The sequence below is a fragment of the Mus musculus genome, chromosome X (genome assembly GCF_000001635.26).
Source record: "Mus musculus strain C57BL/6J chromosome X, GRCm38.p6 C57BL/6J".
Lineage (NCBI taxonomy): Eukaryota > Metazoa > Chordata > Mammalia > Rodentia > Muridae > Mus > Mus musculus.
Genome location: NC_000086.7, coordinates 103,041,091 through 103,060,334, shown reverse-complemented (window position 1 = coordinate 103,060,334; position 19,244 = coordinate 103,041,091). Strand labels below are relative to the sequence as shown.

Here is a 19,244-nt window from a genome sequence, read left to right as displayed (position 1 = left end):
TAAAGAGAAAAGAGATCAAGATTCCATTAAGGTAAATTCTCTTGATCCAACTGCTCCACTCAGCCATCTGCTGAACATCTTACTCCAGGGGGTCTGCCTCCATGAACCCTCCCCTAAATCTCCAGATCTAGCCCTGGTCCGACATCCAGTGCTATTGCTTAGACTGACCACCCCTGCCTACATTGCCACCAATCTCTAGGCTTCCTATAGAATCCACCCTACCTGGCTATGACCCACCATATCCTCTCATGCCCAATCCAATCCTTTCAACCAGGCAGATCTACTCCCATACTCAAGCAAGAATGTGCATCATATACACCACTTCAGTCTTTGATAACCTGACTTTATTCCACATAAGCCATTTCTAACTTCTAGGCTCAAGCTACAGGGCATGTGGGACTGTGCTACCTACCAGACAGGGATAAGAACTGCCAAGGTTGAGTGAGCTTAGACACCAGGGATCTCAGAGATCTGAGACTGTCAGGAGTGGAACAGCTCTCTACCTGAGCCTTCAGCTAATGAGTTTCTCTTCCTGTGTATTCCTTCCCCCAAAAGGCTTTCTCCCCTCCAGCCCCTCTGGTACACTTGGCCATTGCTCCCAATCATATCCCATTCTGTTTGCTTAGTACCTGCCTTCCCCTCTCCTTCTGGAGTGCAGGCTTGTTCCTGGCTTCCCCTCTGGACCTCCCTTTCCTGTTATTATATAGGTGGCACCTGAGTACCCAGAGTGGAGACCAGGACCAGACTCCCCATTTTGGACTTTATCCTGCCTCCTCCCAGTGGCATATTGGCAGCACCCAGACACCCCCAACAGAAAGGCAGGACACAGTACAACACAGGACTGCCCACATATCTTCTCTTGTATCCCAATCTGCTTTGTCCATACCAGTCAGAATTAACAAAAGAAGCCTACATGCCAAAACCTAACCACAGAATGCAATATGATATATACAACTTGTACCTCCTCTCCAAAACTTACCAGTCTGGTAGAAATGCTTGACAGTAAGAATTACCTAAATGAACTGCAGGAAACAGAATTTAAAAGAACAATCATAGACTTCATCAAAGAGCTCATGGAATTTAAAGAAGAAGCAAAGAAAAAGCTGAATGAAATTAAGGAGAAAGAACGTAAGAATAAATGCCTGAGAAATGCCCAAGAAAACACAAACATAAGGGTGATGGAAATGACTAAGATAATCTAAGACTTATGTCATGTTTAGTTCTATGTTACCTTGACATAAGCTAAAGTCATCTAAGGGGAGAGAACCTCAACCGAGAACATGTTTCCACAAGATTGGAAAGTAGACAGGCAAGTTTATCTATCTGGCATTTTCTTAATTAGTGATTGATGGTGAAGGGAGCCAGCCCATTGCGTGTGCTGACACCCCTGGGCTTGGGGTCCTGTGTTCTAAAAGAAAGGAGACTGAGCAACTCCTGATGAGCAAGTCAGTAAGCATTACCCCTCCATGGCCTCTGCATCAGCTCCTGCCTCCAGGAACCTGTCCTGCTTGAGTTCCTGTCCTGAGTTCCTTCAGTGATGATCAGTAATGTGGAAGTGTAAGCTAAATAAACCCTTTCCTACTCAAGTTGTTTTGGTCATGACGTTTCATTTCAGCAATTAAAACCCTAAGAGAATTTGACTATGGAATTCAATAAGAAGATAGAAACATTAAAGAAGAAACTAGTGAAATGAAGATAGAAATGGAAAGTCCAATAACTCAACTAGAAACCTAAAAAGAAATCTTATGACTATGATAAATCAAGCAAAAGATAGACTATGAGAATTCAAAAATAGAGACTCTAGACTCAATAAGAAACATGAAAATTATAAAAACAAATACAAGAAGGGAACATACAGGAAATGTGGGACACCAGGAAAAGACCAAATCAGCAAATTCTACAGCCAGTCCTACAGCACCCAGAGGAGACTCAACTCTCAGGTGCCCAGGATCCCAGGAATTGATCACACCAGGATCTCAGGGTCTCAGAGGCAGCTTGACTCCCAGGAACTCTGACACAACCAGAATCTCAGCAGCACAAGATCCTGGAATCACAGGATCACAGAGACAGCTGGACTATGAGGAATTATGACACAACCAGGATCACAGGAAGAACAGGCTCCTGTCAGATAATGAGGGCAGGTAGCACCAGATATATTCAGAAGGTGAGAGACAAGTGTAAGAACATAAGCAACAGAAACCAAGGTTACTTGGCATCATTAGCACCCAATTCTGTATTTAACTAATCTAGTATCTAACAAGACCATAAGTTTGATTAACTACTATCTTGCACTTTAAAATTATCCTAAACAGTTTATAATAGCAGCCTATAAAAGTAACACTGAATTTTAAAGAATTGCATAGGTATAATACCTTAAATAAGAGTTGGAACATATATACATATTATGTTGTAGCAAAATATAATCCTAATTTGTATCAATATACAAAGTCCATAGCAAATGTAAAAAAAAAATATTTGTCTTGATGTTCTTTGGTCTAAAAGTAGGTTCAATAATCTACCCTTTTATCCTATTATTTCTATATTCCCCCTTTTTCTTTTCATACCTTCTCCCCTCTTTCTCCCCTAACACTAGATAGGAGAGAAAGAAGGATAGAGGAAAGAAAGGAAAGAAAAAAAACAAAATAAGGAATGTTAGATACTAGCTTAGTTAATTACAGAAATATGCTGTGGGAGGTTTAGAAGTGCCCCACCATTGAGCTAAAAGAATCATATTAAAAATAAGTTTTGTGTGTGTGTGTGTGTGTGCATCCATGTGTCTCTGTGTGTGTGTCTGTGTGTGTGCATGCATGTCTCTCTCTCTCTCTCTCTCTCTCTCTCTCTCTCTCTGTGTGTGTGTGTGTGTGTGTATGTGTGTGTGTGTGTGTGTGTGTGTGTGTGTGTGTGTGTGTGTGTGTTTCATCCACAGATCCAAGAGTACCAGGGCAGTGGCTGGTAGCTCAGTCTGCCTGGAACTTAAAGAGGGGTAGTAGAAACTACATGCTACAAGAAGGCATGGTAGTGGTTAGAGAAGAAGGATTCAAGAAGGAGATGTTGGAGGGAGGAAACAGAAAATGAAAATGATACAAAAATATTTTAATTAAAGTATTTTTTGTACTTGAAATTTTTAAAATAAATGAATTTCTAGATATGTATGAGCTATCAAAGGTAAATCAAGATGAAACAAATAATTTAAACAGATTTGAACAACAAAAAGATTAAAATTTCATGAATAATTATTTTTCTGGGTCATGGACCATAGTATGTGCCTTTGTCCTAGTTGATAGCTCTATAACCATGATCATATTGGTGTCACTAATTAGAGTTGATGGCTTATTATTTTTTCTTTTTTTGAGCTCTTTATTTGTTTTTTATTTTTTATTAGATATTTTCTTTATTTACATTTCAAAAGCTATCCCGAAAAGAAGAGGACATGAAGTTAGGAGGTACATGTGGAAGGACTTGTGAGGAGTTGGAGGAAGATTCAGGATGAGTAGGATCTAAATACATTGTATATATGTATGAAATTACCAAATAATAAAATTAATAACAAAGCCCCTGAACCAAAACCTGCACGTGTACAGACTGATACAGCACAGAATTCTACCTTACCTTCAAAGAAGAACTAACACCAATACGTCTCAAATTTTTCTGCAAAACAGAAAAGGAAGAAACACTTCCAAACTCTTTTAATGAATCCAGTATTACCCTGACTCCAAAACTACATAAAGACACAACATCAAGATTATAAACCCAATCTCCCTAATGAACACAGATGAAACATTTATTGATAAAATATTTGAAAATCAGTACAGGTGAGATTGCTCAGAAGGCAAAGGCATGTGTCTCCAAGCCCAAAGACCTTAGTTCAATCTCTTTGATCAGCATGGTGGAAGGAGAGAAACAACTCTTGCAAATTGTCCTTTGAGTTCCACAAGACATGTACCTCCCCCCATGCATAGACACACATAACCAATGAAATAATTCAAAAAGAAATAAAACGCTGGCAGATGAAATTCAAAAGTACTTGAGAGTGATCAAGATGGCATTACTGCAGACATGCAAGGATGGTTAAACATATGTAAATCAATAAATGTAATTCATCAAATCAATGATCTCAAGCATAGAAATTATATGATCATCTCAATAGACACAAAAAAGGCCTTTAACAAAATCTACCATACTTTTCTGATAAGGATGTAATATATTTTAACATAGTAAAGAATATTTTAAAAAGAGACACATAACAATTAATCTAATAAAAATATTTAGATACTACATAGATAAATTTTGACAAGCATAAAGTATTTATGTCCTATTTTTATTGCCCGTGACTATTACAAAATCAAATAATACTGGTAACTTTTTCTTCCAGAATGTGTTTTGATAGGAAATGATCAAAATCTATATAACCAAGGTTAAATTTCATAGCTTAATGAAACTTTTATGACTCCACTGAATACTGATTTACATAATAAGTACCAATTTCATGTTTTATTTAACTAGTCCACAAATATGTTCTCTTCCACCATCTAGCTAACATCTCTTATTGGGTTACTAGTTGCATGTCTGCCAAGACTGGACACATAAATATATGAATAATAAAAGATGTAATCTTAGTCAGAGAGAAATTGTAAGTGAATAAAAAAGAAGGCAAAGTTAACTTTATTATAAAGAAGTATAATTTCTGTCCTTGTGTTGGTGTTTTCCCTTTATTATCCTTCGACAGGCTGGATTTGTAGAAAGATATTGTGTGAATTTGGTTTTGTCATGGAATACTTTGGTTTCTCCATCTATGGTAATTTGAGAGTTTTGCTGGGTATAGTAGCCTGGGCTGGCATTTGTGTTCTCTTAGGGTCTGTATAACATCTGTTCAGGATCTTCTGGCTTTCATAGTCTCTGGTGAGAAGTCTGGTGTAATTCTAATAAGTCTGCTTTTTGAAGAAGACCTCAGGAGATGGAAAGAACTCCCATGCTCATTGATTGACAGGATTAACATTGTCAAAATGGCTATCTTGCTGAAAGCAATCTACAGATTCAATACAATCCCCATCAAAATTCCAACTCAATTCTTCACCCAGTTAGAAAAGGCAATTTGCAGATACATCTGGAAAAAGAAAAACCTAGGAGAGCAAAAACTATTCTCAACAATAAAAGAACATCTGGGGGAATCACCATGCCTGACCTCAAGATGTATTACAGAGCAATTATGATAGAATACTGCATGGTACTGGTACAGCAACAGACAGGTAAATCAATGGAATAGAATTGAAGACCCAGAAATGAACCCACATACCTATGGTCACTTGATCTTTGACAAGGGAGCTAAATCCATCCAGTGGAAAAAAGACAGCCATTTCAACAAATGGTGCTGACACAACAGGCGGTTATCATGTAGAAGAATGCAAATTGATCCATTCTTATCTCCTTGTACAAAGCTCAAGTCTAAGTGGATCAGGGAACTCCACATAAAACCAGAGACACTGAAACTTATAGAGGAGAAAGTGGGGAAAAGACTCAAAGATATGGGCACAGGGGGAAAAAATGCTGAACAGAACAACAATAGCTTGTGCTGTAAGATCGATAATCTACAAATGGGACCTCATAAAACTGCAAAGCTTCCGTAAAGCAAAAGACACTGTCAATAAGACAAAAAGGTAACTAACAGATTGGGAGAGGATCTTTAAGAATCCTAAATCTGATAGGGGACTAATATCCAATATACATGATGAACTCAAGAAGCTGGACTCAAGAAAATCAAATAAACCTATAAAAAAATGGGGTACAAAGCTAAACAAAGAATTCTCAGCCAAGGAATACCGAATGGCTGAGAAGCACCTGAAAAAATGTTCAACATCCTTAATCATCAGGGAGATGCAAATCAAAACAACTCTGAGATTCCACTTCACACCAGTCAGAATGGCTAAAATCAAAAATTCAGGTGACAGCAGATGCTGGTGAGGATGTGGAGAAAGAGGAACACTCCCCCATGCTGGTGGGATTGCAAACTTGTACAACCACTCTGGAAATCAGTCTGGCAGTTCCTCAGAAAATTGGACATAGTACTACTGGAAGATCCAGCAATACCTTTCCTGGGCATATACCCAGAAGATTTTCCAACTTGTAATAAGGACACATGTTTCACTATGTTCATAGCAGCCTTATTTATAATAGCCAGAAGCTGGAAAGAACCCAGATGCCCCTCAACAGAGGAATGGATACAGAAAATGTGGTACATTTACACAATGGAGTACTACTTAGCAATTAAATACAATGAATTTATGAAATTCTTAGGCAAATGTATGGATCTGGAGGATATCATCCTGAGTGAGGTAACCCAATCACAAAAGAACACACAATATATGCACTCACTGATAAGTGGACAGTAACCCAGAACCTTAGACTACCTAAGATACAATTTGCAAAACACATGAAATTCAAGAAGAAGGAAGACCAAACTGTGGATCCTTTGTTCCTTCTTAGAATGGGGAGCAAAATATCCATGGAAGGAGTTACATAGACAAAGTTTGGAGCAGAGCCTGAAGGAAGGACCATCCACAGACTGCCCCACCCGGGGATCCATCACATATACAACCACCAAACCCAGACACTATTGCATATGCCAGCAAAATTTTGCTGAAAGCACCCTGATATAGCTGTCTCTTGTGAGTTTATGCCAGTGCCTGGCAAATACACAAGTGGATGCTCATAGTCATCTATTGGATGGAACACAGGGCCCCTAAAGAAGGAGCTACAGAAAATACCCAAGGAACTAAAGGGGTCGGCAACCCTATAGGAGAATTAACAATATGAACTAACCAGTACCCCCGCCCCACCCCGAAGCTTGTGTCTCTAGTTGCATATTTAACAGAGGATGGCCTAGTTGGCCATCAATGAGAGAAGATGTCCTTGGTCTTGTGAAGATCATATGCCCCAGTACAGGGGAATGCCAGGGCAAGGAAGTGGGACTGGGTAGGTTGGGGAGCAGGGTGGGGGAGGAAGGTATAGGGGACTTTCTGGATAGCATTTGAAATGTAAATGAAGAAAATATCTAATAAAAAATAAAATGTAAGAAAAGAAGAAAGAAAGAATTTTATTGAAAAATTTGTTAGTATGAGTAACACCTCTCTTTCTGGTGATGATCAGTCCTTTCTTTGAGTTTGGGCTGGGCTGTTCTTAGCAACTTTCTTTTGAATAATGGAGTATGGAGGACAAAACATTGTAACTTTTTAATAGAATAATATGGTATGTATTCCTCTGAGTGGTAATGAATAACTTCACTGTTGATATGATTTAATGGAGGCATGTAAACTTTGTGGTATTTTATTAAGCAGAGAAGCCAGTCACAATCTCAGGATAATCAGGAATAATGACAAATCCAAAGGATTATTCCACATGATATGAGAACTATATTCCTTCAGAGTTTCAAGATCATAAGAAATGAGGAAAGACTTAGAAATTGTGAGAGATCAAAGAAAGTGAGTAGATACGGCAATTAAACATAGTTATCTACTTCCAGTTTCCATCTGCACCTGGAGCTCACCCAGTGTCACATCTGTCTATACCCAAATCCCACTGGGAGAGAGCTGTTCTCCCAGGCGTGCTGACACACCTGAGAGCACAGCTCTCCATACCCAAATCTGGCTGAGTTGAGTTCTTGGCTGAGTTGAACTCTTGGTTGAGTTCTGAAACAAAAAAACTGTTAACCATTGAAAAAGATTGAGTTTGTTTATTTGATAGTAATGCATTATTAATGTTGGGCTCCCAGTTTTGATAAATATAACACGTTGTGATGATCAGTGTTAATTGTCAACTTGACAGAATGTAGAATAACCTCTGAGATGGATTTAAGAATCCATCTGGGAATATCTGTAAGGGTTTCTTTGATTACATTAATTGAAGTGGGAGGACCTGCATATAGTAGGTAGCACCCATATCTATCTTGGATCCTGGCCTATATATATGGAGATAGGGAGCTGAATAGCATCATGCAACATTGCTACCTTCTTGCTGATTGAGGGTGTGAATGTGACCACCTTCTTGTAGCTCCTGTTAATTTCACTTTTGCACCATATAGTTGGATGTACCTTTAAACTAAGTTCCCTGAAGTTGTTTTTGTCAGGTCATTTTGTCTCAGCAAGACAACAAACAAAGTAAGATAAGATAATGACATTAGGAAAACCAGAAAATGAATGATGGGGATATGGGAATGCTGTGCTAATGTGACATTTCAGTAAATATATTTTTTTCTAAGTAAAACACATGTATTAAATATAACAAGTATTAATAAATTCAAGATAACTTCTACAGGAGGCTGGCATGTAAACAGCTTGAAAGTTATCAGTCTTATCATTGAAACAAGAAAGTAGATGAACACACTGGAAATAGAGATACATAAATTATCTTCAATGAATAATCAACCACTTACAATAACTAAGGAAGTGTGGGGAGCCGCATTCACATTTGCCATTACAAGATGGCGCTGACAGCTGTGTTCTAAGTAGTAAATAATCTGCACATATGCAGGGGCAGTTTTCCCCGCCATGTGCTCTGCCTTTCTCGTGATGACAACTGGGCCGATGGGCTGCAGCCAATCAGGGAATGACACATCCTAGGCGGAGGATAATTCTCCTTAAAAGGGACGGGGTTCTGGCACTCCCTCTCTTCGTCTCTTCGTCTCTTCCTCTCTTCATCTCTTTCTCTTCGTCTTTTCCTCTGCTCTCTTCCTCTGCTCTCTGCCTCTCTCTCTCTCTCTCTCTGCCTCTCTCTCTGCGTCTCTCTCTCTCTTCCTCTCTGCCTCTCTCTGCCGTGCTCTTCCTCTCTTGCTCCTGAGTAAGCAATAAAGCTTTGCCGCAGAAGATTCTGGTTTGTTGCATCTTTCCTGGCCGGTTGCGAACGCGTGTAAGAGTTGGTGCCGAAACCTGGGACGAGAAAACCCGGGACAAGAAAACCGGGAGTTACCATCACCGGCACAAGGAAGATCCCTCATTCCGGAACCAGAACTGCGGGTCACGGTCATAAGTGTTCCCGCAACACAGACTGTTGAGAAGGATCCGGCATGGATTCAGAACTCTTCAGCTGGGGAACGGTGGTAATGAAGTGTTCCCGCAACACAGACTGTTGAGAAGGATCCGGCGTGGATTCAGAACTCTTCAGCTGGGGAACAGGGGTACCCGTAAGTATAGTTTTACAAGGTAGGTCTGGCCTTGAACTTTCTAATGAAATTCAAGACAGTCTATCAGAAGTAAAGTGGGAAATAGCTTTACAAGGTAGGTCTGGTCTTGAACTTTCTAATGAAATTCAAGACAGTCTATCAGAAGTAAAGTGGGAAATAGCTTTACAAGGTAGGTCTGGCCTTGAACTTTCTAACGAAATTCAAGACAGTCTATCAGAAGTAAAGTGGGAAATAGCTTTACAAGGTAGGTCTGGTCTTGAACTTTCTAACGGAATTCAAGACAGTCTATCAGAAGTAAAGTGGGAAATAGCTTTACAAGGTATGTCTGGCCTTGAACTTTCTAACGAAATTCAAGACAGTCTATCAGAAGTAAAGTGGGAAATAGCTTTACAAGGTATGTTTGGCCTTGAACTTTCTCCAGTGTTAGGAGCCTTTTTGTTCCTTTTCACATGTTATCAAGCGGTTAAGGCAGGGCTGATAATTCTGGATGAAATTCAGGGCAATCTATCAGAAGTAAAGCGGGGAGAGAGAGTAGGAGCAAAGAGGAAATATGGTGCAGAAAATAAGTATACAGGCCTTTCCAAGGGTCTTGAACCCGAGGAAAAGTTTGGGTCAGGGAAAAATACCAGGGGAGAGATTGGGAGGAAGGAGAAGGAAAAAGAAAAGAAAAAAGATCAATCAGCGGAGGTCTCTAGGAGAAGGAGCCTATACTCATCACTAGATGAGCTCAAGGAGCCAGTTCTTAGTAGTTCTGAATCAGATGAAAAGGCTATTAGGGCCTGGAAGGCGCTCTCCCGAGCAGGTGAAGCCACTGGACAACTAACAAAGATCGTCCAGAAACCCCAGGAGTCCTTCTCAGATTTTGTGGCCAGAATGACAGAGGTAGCAGAGCGTATTTTTGCAGATTCGGAGCAAGCCGCACCTCTGGTAGAACAGCTCATTTATGAGCAAGCCACGCAGGAATGCTGAGTGGCCATAGCCCCAAGAAAGAACAAAGGTTTACAAGACTGGCTCAGGGTTTGTCGGGAGCTTGGGGGACCTCTCACCAATGCAGGCTTAGCGGCCGCCATCCTCCAATCACAAAAATGCTCCATGGGCAGAAATGAATCAACGCATAGATCTTGTCCAGGAACAACTAGATGTATTATGGCAAATAGCTCAGCTGGGATGTGAACAAAAGTTTCCGGGATTGTGCGTTACTTCCATTCAGTATGAGAAATTTACTAGGGCAGCTAATTTGTTAAAAAGTCTTTCTCAGTATATGTTACAGAATTGGACGGCTGAATTTGAACAGACCCTTCGGGAATTGCCATCATTCAGGTCAACTCCACGCGCTTGGACCTGTCCCTGACCAAAGGATTACCCAATTGGATCTCCTCAGCATTTTCCTTCTTTAAAGAATGGGTGGGGGTGGGATTATTTGGAGATATACTTTGCTGTGGATTAGTGTTGCTTCTCTGGTTGGTCTGTAAGCTTAAGGCCCAAACTAGGAGAGACAAGGTGGTTATTGCCCAGGCACTTGCAGCACTAGAACATGGTGCTTCCCCTGATATATAGTTATCTATGCTTAAGCAATAGGTCGCTGGCCACTCAGCTCTTGCACCCTACGAGGCTAGTCTCATTGCATGGGATAGAGTGAGTGTGCTTCAGCAGCCCGAGAGAGTTGCACGGCTAAGCACTGCAGTAGAAGGGCTCTGTGGCATATATGAGCCTATTCTAGGGAGACATGTCATCTTTCAAGAAGGTTGAGTGTCCAAGTGTCCTTCTCCCCAGGAAAAACGACACGGGACCAGACCAGGACCCCTCTGGGTGATGAGCCTGGAAGAAGGTTATGTGTACGGCTCCTTTACCTGCACACTGGGGATTTGACCTCTATCTCCACTCTCATTAATATGGGTGGCCTATTGCTCTTATTAAAGGAAAGGGGGAGATGTGGGGAGCCGCACTCACATTTGCCATTACAAGATGGCGCTGACAGCTGTGTTCTAAGTAGTAAATAATCTGCACATGTGCAGGGGCAGTTTTCCCCGCCATGTGCTCTGCCTTTCTCGTGATGACAACTGGGCCGATGGGCTGCAGCCAATCAGGGAATGACATGTCCTAGGCGGAGGATAATTCTCCTTAAAAGGGACGGGGTTCTGGCACTCCCTCTCTTCGTCTCTTTCTCTTCGTATTTTCCTCTGCTCTCTTCCTCTGCTCTCTGCCTCTCTCTCTCTCTCTCTCTCTGCCTCTCTCTCTGCCTCTCTCTCTCTCTCTTCCTCTCTGCCCCTCTCTGCCGTGCTCTTCCTCTCTTGCTCCTGAGTAAGCAATAAAGCTTTGCCGCAGAAGATTCTGGTTTGTTGCATCTTTCCTGGCCGGTTGCGAACGCGCATAAGAAGGAAGGTCTCTAATAAGCATACCATAGAGATACTTTCATATCCATGTTTACTGTACTACTACCTACAATAATCAAGTTACAGGATCAGCTTAGATATCTGTCAATCAGTAAATTAATAAAGAAATGTACAATGAATACAGAATAGTATTTTATTCAATCATAAGAATGAAATCATGCTGCTTGTTGGAAAACATGCAACTGTAGATTTTATATTAAGCAAAATAAACTAAATTCAGAATGAAAAAATTTTCATGTTCTTTCATTTGTGGATTCTATATTATACATAGATATGCAAAGTGGTAGATAAGGAGAAAATATAGATATTAGATGTTACATGAAAATAGAAGAGGAGAATAAGGGAAGGGAGTAGTATAATGGAAGTAGGGGAAGGGAAAAGGAAAGGGGCATGAGGGTATGGGAAGATGAATGTAGTCAAAGTTCATGATATACTTAAAAGAAATTATCTACTTCCAGTTTCCATCTGCACCTGGAGCTCACCCAGTGCCACAGCTGTCTATACCCAAATCCCACTGGGAGAGAGCTGGTCTCCCAGGCGTGCTGACACACCTGAGCCCATAGTTGAGACCACCACTTCTGCTCAAATTCCTGGCCCAAGAGGGACCTGCCCAGAGTCATCAGGACACAGGAACCAAGGAACAGCCAGGGACAGGATCCTTCCAGTATTCCATATGTGCCCCAGAGCTGACCCTGTGCCACAGCTCTCCATACCCAAATTCTGCTGAGAGAGAGCTGGTTTCCCAGGAGTGCTGACACACTGGCTTTCAGGAGGGACAAGCCACAGTCAGAGACAGCAAGAGCAGTTAACACCAGAGATCACCAGATGGTGAAAGGAAAGCTTAAGAACCTACACAACAGAAACCAAGGCAACATGGCATTATCAGAACCCAGTTCTTCTACCATAGCAAGCCCTGGATACTCCAACACACCAGTAAAACAAGGCTCTGATTTAAAATCACATCTCATGATGATGATACAGGACTTTAAGAAGGACATAAATACACACTTAAAGAAATACGGGAGAACACAGGTAGAAGACCTTAAAGAGGAAACACAAAAATCCCTTTAAAAATTGCAGGAAAACACAACCAAACAGGTGAAGGAATAGAACAAAACCATCCAGGATCTAAAAATGGAAATAGAAACAATAAAGAAATCACCAAGGGAGACAACCCTGGAGATGGAAAACCTAGGAAAGAGATCAGGAGTCATAGATGCAAGCATCACCAAGGGAATGTATACAAGAGATAGAAGAAAAAAATCTCAGGTGCAGAAGATACCATAGAAAACACTGACACAACAGTCAAAGAAAACGCAAAATGCAAAAAGCTCCTAACCCTAAACATCCAGGAAATCCAGGACACAATAAGAAGACCAAACCTAAGGATAATAAGTATAGAAGAGAGTGAAGATTTCCAACTTGAAGGGTCAGTAAATAGTTTCAACAAAATTATAGAAGAAAATTTCCCTAATCTAAAGGAAGAGATGCCCATGGAACTCCAAAAGAAAATCTTCCTATTACATAATAGTCAAAACACCAAATGCACTAAATGAGGAAAGAATTTTAAAAGTAGTAAGGAAGAAAGGTCAATTAACACATAAAGGTAGACCTATCAGAATTAAAACCAGGCTTCTCAAAAGAGACTATAAAAGCCAGATCATGGGCAGATGTCATACAGACCCTAAGAGAACAAAAATGCCAGCTTGTTTCTTTGGACCATTTGCTTGGAAAATTGTTTTCCAGCCTTTTACTCTGAGGTTGTGTCTGTCTTTTTCCTGAGGTGGTTTACCTGTAAGCAGCAAAATGTTGAATCCTGTTTGTGTAGTCAGTCTGTTTGTCTATGTCTTTTTATTGGGGAATTGAGTCCATTGATGTTAAGAGAAATTTAAAAAAAGTAATTGTTGCTTCCTGTCATTTTTGTTGTTAAAGTTGGGATTCTGTTCTTGTGGCTGTCTTCTTTTAGGTTTGTTGAAGGATTACTTTCTTGCTTTTTCTAGGACGTCATTTCCTTACTTTTGTTGGAGTTTCTCTTTATTATCCTTTGAAGGGCTGGACTCATGGAAAGATACTGTGTAAATTTGGTTTTGTCATGGAATACTTTGGTTTCTCCATCTATGGTAATTGAGAGTTTTGCTGGGTATAGTAGCCTGGGCTGGTATTTGTGTTCTCTTAGGGTATGTATAACATCTGTCCAGGATCTTCTGGTTTCATAGTCTTTGGTGAGAAGTCTTGTGTAATTCTAACAGGCCTGACTTTAAATGTTACTTGACCTTTTTCCCTTACTGCTTTTAATATTCTATTTTATTTAGTGCATTTGTTGTTTTGATTATTATGTGTCAGGAGGAATTTCTTTTCTGGTCCAGTCTATTTGGAGTTCTATAGGCTTCTTGTATGTTCATGGGCATCTATTTCTTTAGGTTAGGAAAGTTTTCTTCTATAATTTTGTTGAAGATATTTACTGGCCCTTTAAGTTGAAAATCTTCATTTTCATCTTTACATAGTATCCTTAGATTTCGTCTTCTCATTGTGTCCTGGATTTTCAGGATGTTTTGAGTTAGGATCTTTTGCATTTTCTTTGATTGTTGTGTCTATGTTCTGTATGGAATCTTCTGCACCTGGGATTCTCTTTTCCATCTCTTGTAATCTGTTGCTGATGCTCACATATATGGTTCCTGATTTCTTCCCTAGGATTTCTATCTCCAGAGTTGTTTCCCTTTGGGTTTTCTTTATTGTTTCTACTTCCATTTTTAGATCTTAGATGGTTTTGTTCAATTGCATCACCTGTTTGGTTGTGTTTTCCTGTAATTCTTTAAGGGAATCTTGTGTTTCCTCTTTAAGGGCTTCTACCTGTTTAGCAGTGTTTTCCTGTAATTCTTTGAGGGATTTTTGTGCTTCCTCTTTAAGAACTTCTACCTGTTTAGCAGTGTTCTCCTGTATTTCTTTAATTGAGTTATTAATGTCCTTCTTAAAATCCTCTATCAGCATCATGAGATGACTTTAAATCTGAATCTTGCTTTTCGGGTGTGTTGGAGTATCCAGGACTCGCTGTGGTAGGAGGGCTGGGTTCTGATGATGCTGAGTGGTCTTTGTTTCTGTTAATGAGAGTCTTACATTTGCCCCTCACCATCTGGTAATCTCTGGTGTTAGTTGTTATAGCTGTCTCTGGCTGGAGCTTATTCCTCCTGTGATTCTCTTAGCCTCTGTCAGCACTCCTGGAGTTCCAACTCTCCCCTGAGTCTCAGTGGTCAGAGCACTCTCTGCAGGCAAGCTCTCCTCTGATGGGGAAGGTGCTCAGAGGTCTGGAGCTCAGCTCTGTCTCCTGGGTGAAGATGAAGGCCAAAGGGACCCCTTTCCAAGAAGCTATGTTGCTTCTGCAGTCCATGCGCTCTTCTGTGCAGACTGGTCTCTGAGGGATCTGGGATACAAGATCCCCCCCAAAATTCTTATTTTGTTTTTGTACCACGGTAAGAGCCAAGATTTAAGCTCTACTAAAAACAAAACAAACAAACAAAAAGAATTTATCTATTTATGTTCATTAAAAATCTAGTAGTGATATCTTATTTTAAAATATCACACTGTTAATTTATTTGGAGTTATTTAAAATTATATTTAGAAAAATGTATGCATTTTCAGTATTGCTATAGACAAGTATCTACATAAGACTTTTCAAATGATTGTTTTATATCAAACAACTTTTATAATATTCATATTTATTGTTACAATATTTTATAAATTTTAAAGATTATGACAAAAACGAAAGGTATTGCAGGTTTTGAAGCGGGGTGAGGGGTGGGGGATTCTCCGGGAGGGGTTGGAGTACAAAAGGGAAAGAAAAATGTGATGTAAGTCTATTTACTTAAAATATGTTTTTAAATGTTAACAAATTCAAATAAATTGAAATTATATATCTTCAATAAACCTTAAATTTAAAAAAATGGATCAATTTGCATTCTTCTGCATGCTAACCAGCAGTTGAACCAGTATCACTTGTTGAAAATGCTGTCTTTTTTCTGCTGGATGGTTTTAGCTCCTTTGTAAAAGATCAAGTGATCTTAGTTGTGTGGGTTCATTTCTGGGTCTTCAATTCTATTCCATTGATCTTCCTGCCTGTCTCTATACAAATACTATGAAGTGTTTATCACTATTGCTCTGTAGTACAGCTTGAGGTCCGGGATGCTGATTCCACCAGAAGTTCTTTTATTGCTGAGAATATTTTTCGCTCCTGGGTTTTTTGTTATTCCAAATGAATTTGAGAATTGCTCTTTCAACTCTATGAAGAATTGAATTGAAATTTTGATGGGGATTGCATCGATTGTGTAGATTGCTTTTGGCAAGATGGACATTTTTACTATATTAATCCTGCCAGTCCATGATCATGGGAGATCTTTTCATCTTCTGAGATCTTCTTCCATTTCTTTTTTCAGAGACTTGAAGTTCTTATCATACAGATCTTTTAATTGCTTGGTCAGAGTCACACCAAGGTATGTAATATTATGTGTGACTATTGTGAAGTGTGTCGTTTCCCTAATTTCTTTCTCAGCCTGTTTATCATTTGTACAAAGGAAGGCTACTGATTTGTTTGAGTTAATTTCATATCCAGCCACTTTACTGAAGTTGTTTATCAGGTGTAGGAATTCTCTGGTGGAATTTTTGGGGTGATTTAAATATACTATCATATCATCTGCAAATAGTGATATTTTGGGCTCTTCCTTAGCAAATTGTATCCTTTGACCTCCTTTTTGTTGTCTAATTGCTCTAGCTAGAATTTCAAGTACTGTATTGACTAGATAGGGAGTGAGTGGGCAGCCTTGTCTAGTCCCCAATTTTAGTGGGATTGTTTCAAGTTTCTCTTCATTTAGTTTGATGTTGGCTAGTTTGCTGTATATTGCTTTTACTATGTTCAGGTATGGGCCTTGAATTCCTGATCTTTCCAAGACTTTTATCATGAATGGGTGTTGGATTTTGTCAAATGCTTTCTCAGCATTTAATGAAATGATCATGTGGGGTTTTTTCTTTGAGTTTGTTTATGTAGTGTATTTTGTTGATGGATTTCCATATATTGAACCATCCCTGCATCCCTGGGTTGAAGCCTACTTAATCGTGGTGAATGATCATTTTAATGTTGTCTTCTTAGTCAGGGTTTCTATTCCTGCACAAGCATCGTGACCAAGAAGCAAGTTGGGAAGGAAAGGGTTTATTCAGCTTACACTTCCATGTTGCTGTTCATCACCAAAGGAAGTCAGAACTGGAACTGAAGCAGGTCAGGAAACAGGAACCTGTGCAGAGGCCATGGAGGAATGTTACTTACTGGCTTGCTTCCCCTGACTTGCTCAGCTTGCTTTCTTATAGTACCCAAGACTACTGGCCCAGGGTTGGCACCACCCACAATGCAACCCCCCTCCCCCACCTTGATCACTAATTGAGAAAATGCCTTACAGCTGAATCTCACAGAGGCACTTCCTCACATGAAGCTACTTTCTCTGTGATAACTCTAGCTTGTGTCAAGTTGACACAAAACCAGCCAATACAAATGTGTTCTTCAATCAGTCTCAGAAAATTGGACATAGTACTACCGGGGGATCCAGCAATACCTCTCCTGGGCATATATCCAGAAGATGTCCCAACCAGTAAGAAGGACACATGCTCCACTATGTTCATAGCAGCCTTATTTATAATAGCCAGAAGCTGGAAAGAACCCAGATGCCCCTCAACAGAGGAATGGATACAGAAAATGTGGTACATTTACACAATGGAGTAATACTCAGCTATTAAAAAGAATGAATTTATGAAATTCCTAGCCAAATGGATGGACCTGGAGGGCATCATCCTGAGTGAGGTAACACATTCACAAAGGAACTCACACAATATGTACTCACTGATAAGTGGATATTAGCCCAAAACCTAGGATACCCAAGATATAAGATATAATTTGCTAAACACATGAAACTCAAGAAGAATGAAGACTGAAGTGTGGACACTATGCCCCTCCTTAGAAGTGGGAACAAAACACCCATGGAAGGAGTTACAGAGACAAAGTTTGGAGCTGAGACTAAAGGATGGACCATCTAGAGACTGCCATATCCAGGGATCCACCCCATAATCAGCTCCCAAACGCTGACACCATTGCATACACTAGCAAGATTTTATCGAAAGGACCCAGATGTAGCTGTCTCTTGTGAGACTATGCCGGGGCCTAGCAAACACAGAAGTGGATGCTCACAGTCAGCTATTGGATGGATCACAGGGCTCCCAATGGAGGAGCTAGAGAAAGTACCCAAGGAGCTAAAGGGATCTGCAACCCTATAGGTGGAACAACATTATGAACTAACCAGTACCCCGGAGTTCTTGACTCTAGCTGCATATGTATCAAAAGATGGCCTAGTCGGCCATCACTGGAAAGAGAGGCCCATTGGACAAGCAAACTGTATATGCCCCAGTACAGGGGAACGCCAGGGCCAAAAAAATGGGAATGGGTGGGTAGGGAAGTGGAGGGGAGGGTATAGGGGACTTTTGGGATAGCATTGGAAATGTAATTGAGGAAAATATGTAATAAAAATATTTAAAAAAAACAAATGTGTTCTTCGTGGATTCGGTTTGTGAGAATTTTATTGAGTTGGTTTTTTTTTGCATCAATATTCATAAGGGAAATTGGTTTAAAGTTCTCTTTCTTTTTTGGGTGTTTGTGTGGTTTTGGTATCAGTGCAACTGTGGCTTCCTAGGATGAATTGGGTAGAGTACCTTCTGTTTCTATTTTGTGGAATAGTTTGAAGAGTATTGGTATTAGGTCTTCTTTGAAGGTCTGATATAATTCTGCACTAAATCCATCATGTCCACGCTTTTTTTTTGGTTAGGGGACTTTTAGTGACTGTTGCTATTTCTTTAGGGGATATGGGACTGTTTAGATGGTTTATCTGATCCTGATTCCACTTTGGTAGTGTTGTAACCCCCGAATTACTGATAATAGAGAGATTTCAGTGTTGTGTATAGACAGTTTGCCTCTGTGTTCTGCACCCCCACCACCGCCAGAAGCTCCTATCCTCCCTCCAGCTCTCAGCAAGCACAATACACAGACAGCTGGTTTCTGTGCTTCGTCCTCCTGCAGCAGAAGCCCTGGGCTCCCACCCCCTCCCCTAGCATTAGAATGTCACTACCCATAAAACTCCCCCTTAATAAGGACAGTCTAAAGAGACAGTGCAAGACATTCTCCCCACCTTTGTGTCTCCAAAATCCAATCCTTCTCCTGATAAGCAGCAGAATTCTCCAGGTACCTCTCCTTGAGATGTTAGAGAAATAACACACTTAAGGGAGATCAGAGGTCATGTCATAGACAGTTACGACTGGCCATAAAATTAGTCCCTGAATAGACACCCATTAACAACCCCCGCCCCCTGCTTCAGTACTATTCCACTAAATGATTACAGCCCTCTACTCCCCTTTTCTGTGAACATTCACAGGATTCCTAACTATACTGTATATAAACCTAGTGTTTTCTGGACTCAGGGTCTCTTGCCAGCATTCACGCAGCAAGTACAAGGCAGGCGATCCAAGTTTGAACTTGAAACAATAAAAGACTCTTGCGAGTTGCAGCTGACTTCACAATTCTTGGGCTCGTCTGGCTTTCCCATCGACTCAGGGCACAGTACCTGGTATCTGTCTAGAAAATTGTCCATTTCATC

At 40.3% G+C, this 19,244-nt stretch overlaps 1 long non-coding RNA gene across 1 annotated transcript in view; it reads right to left on the bottom strand.

The window, feature by feature from the left end:
- Positions 1-3,754: 3,754 nt before the first annotated feature.
- The window catches only part of Gm52428, a 30,242-nt gene continuing 14,752 nt past the window's right edge, over positions 3,755-19,244 (bottom strand). The window contains exon 2 of the long non-coding RNA XR_003953082.1: positions 3,755-9,153. This is a non-coding gene — a long non-coding RNA (predicted gene, 52428). The remainder of the gene's footprint in view (positions 9,154-19,244) is intronic.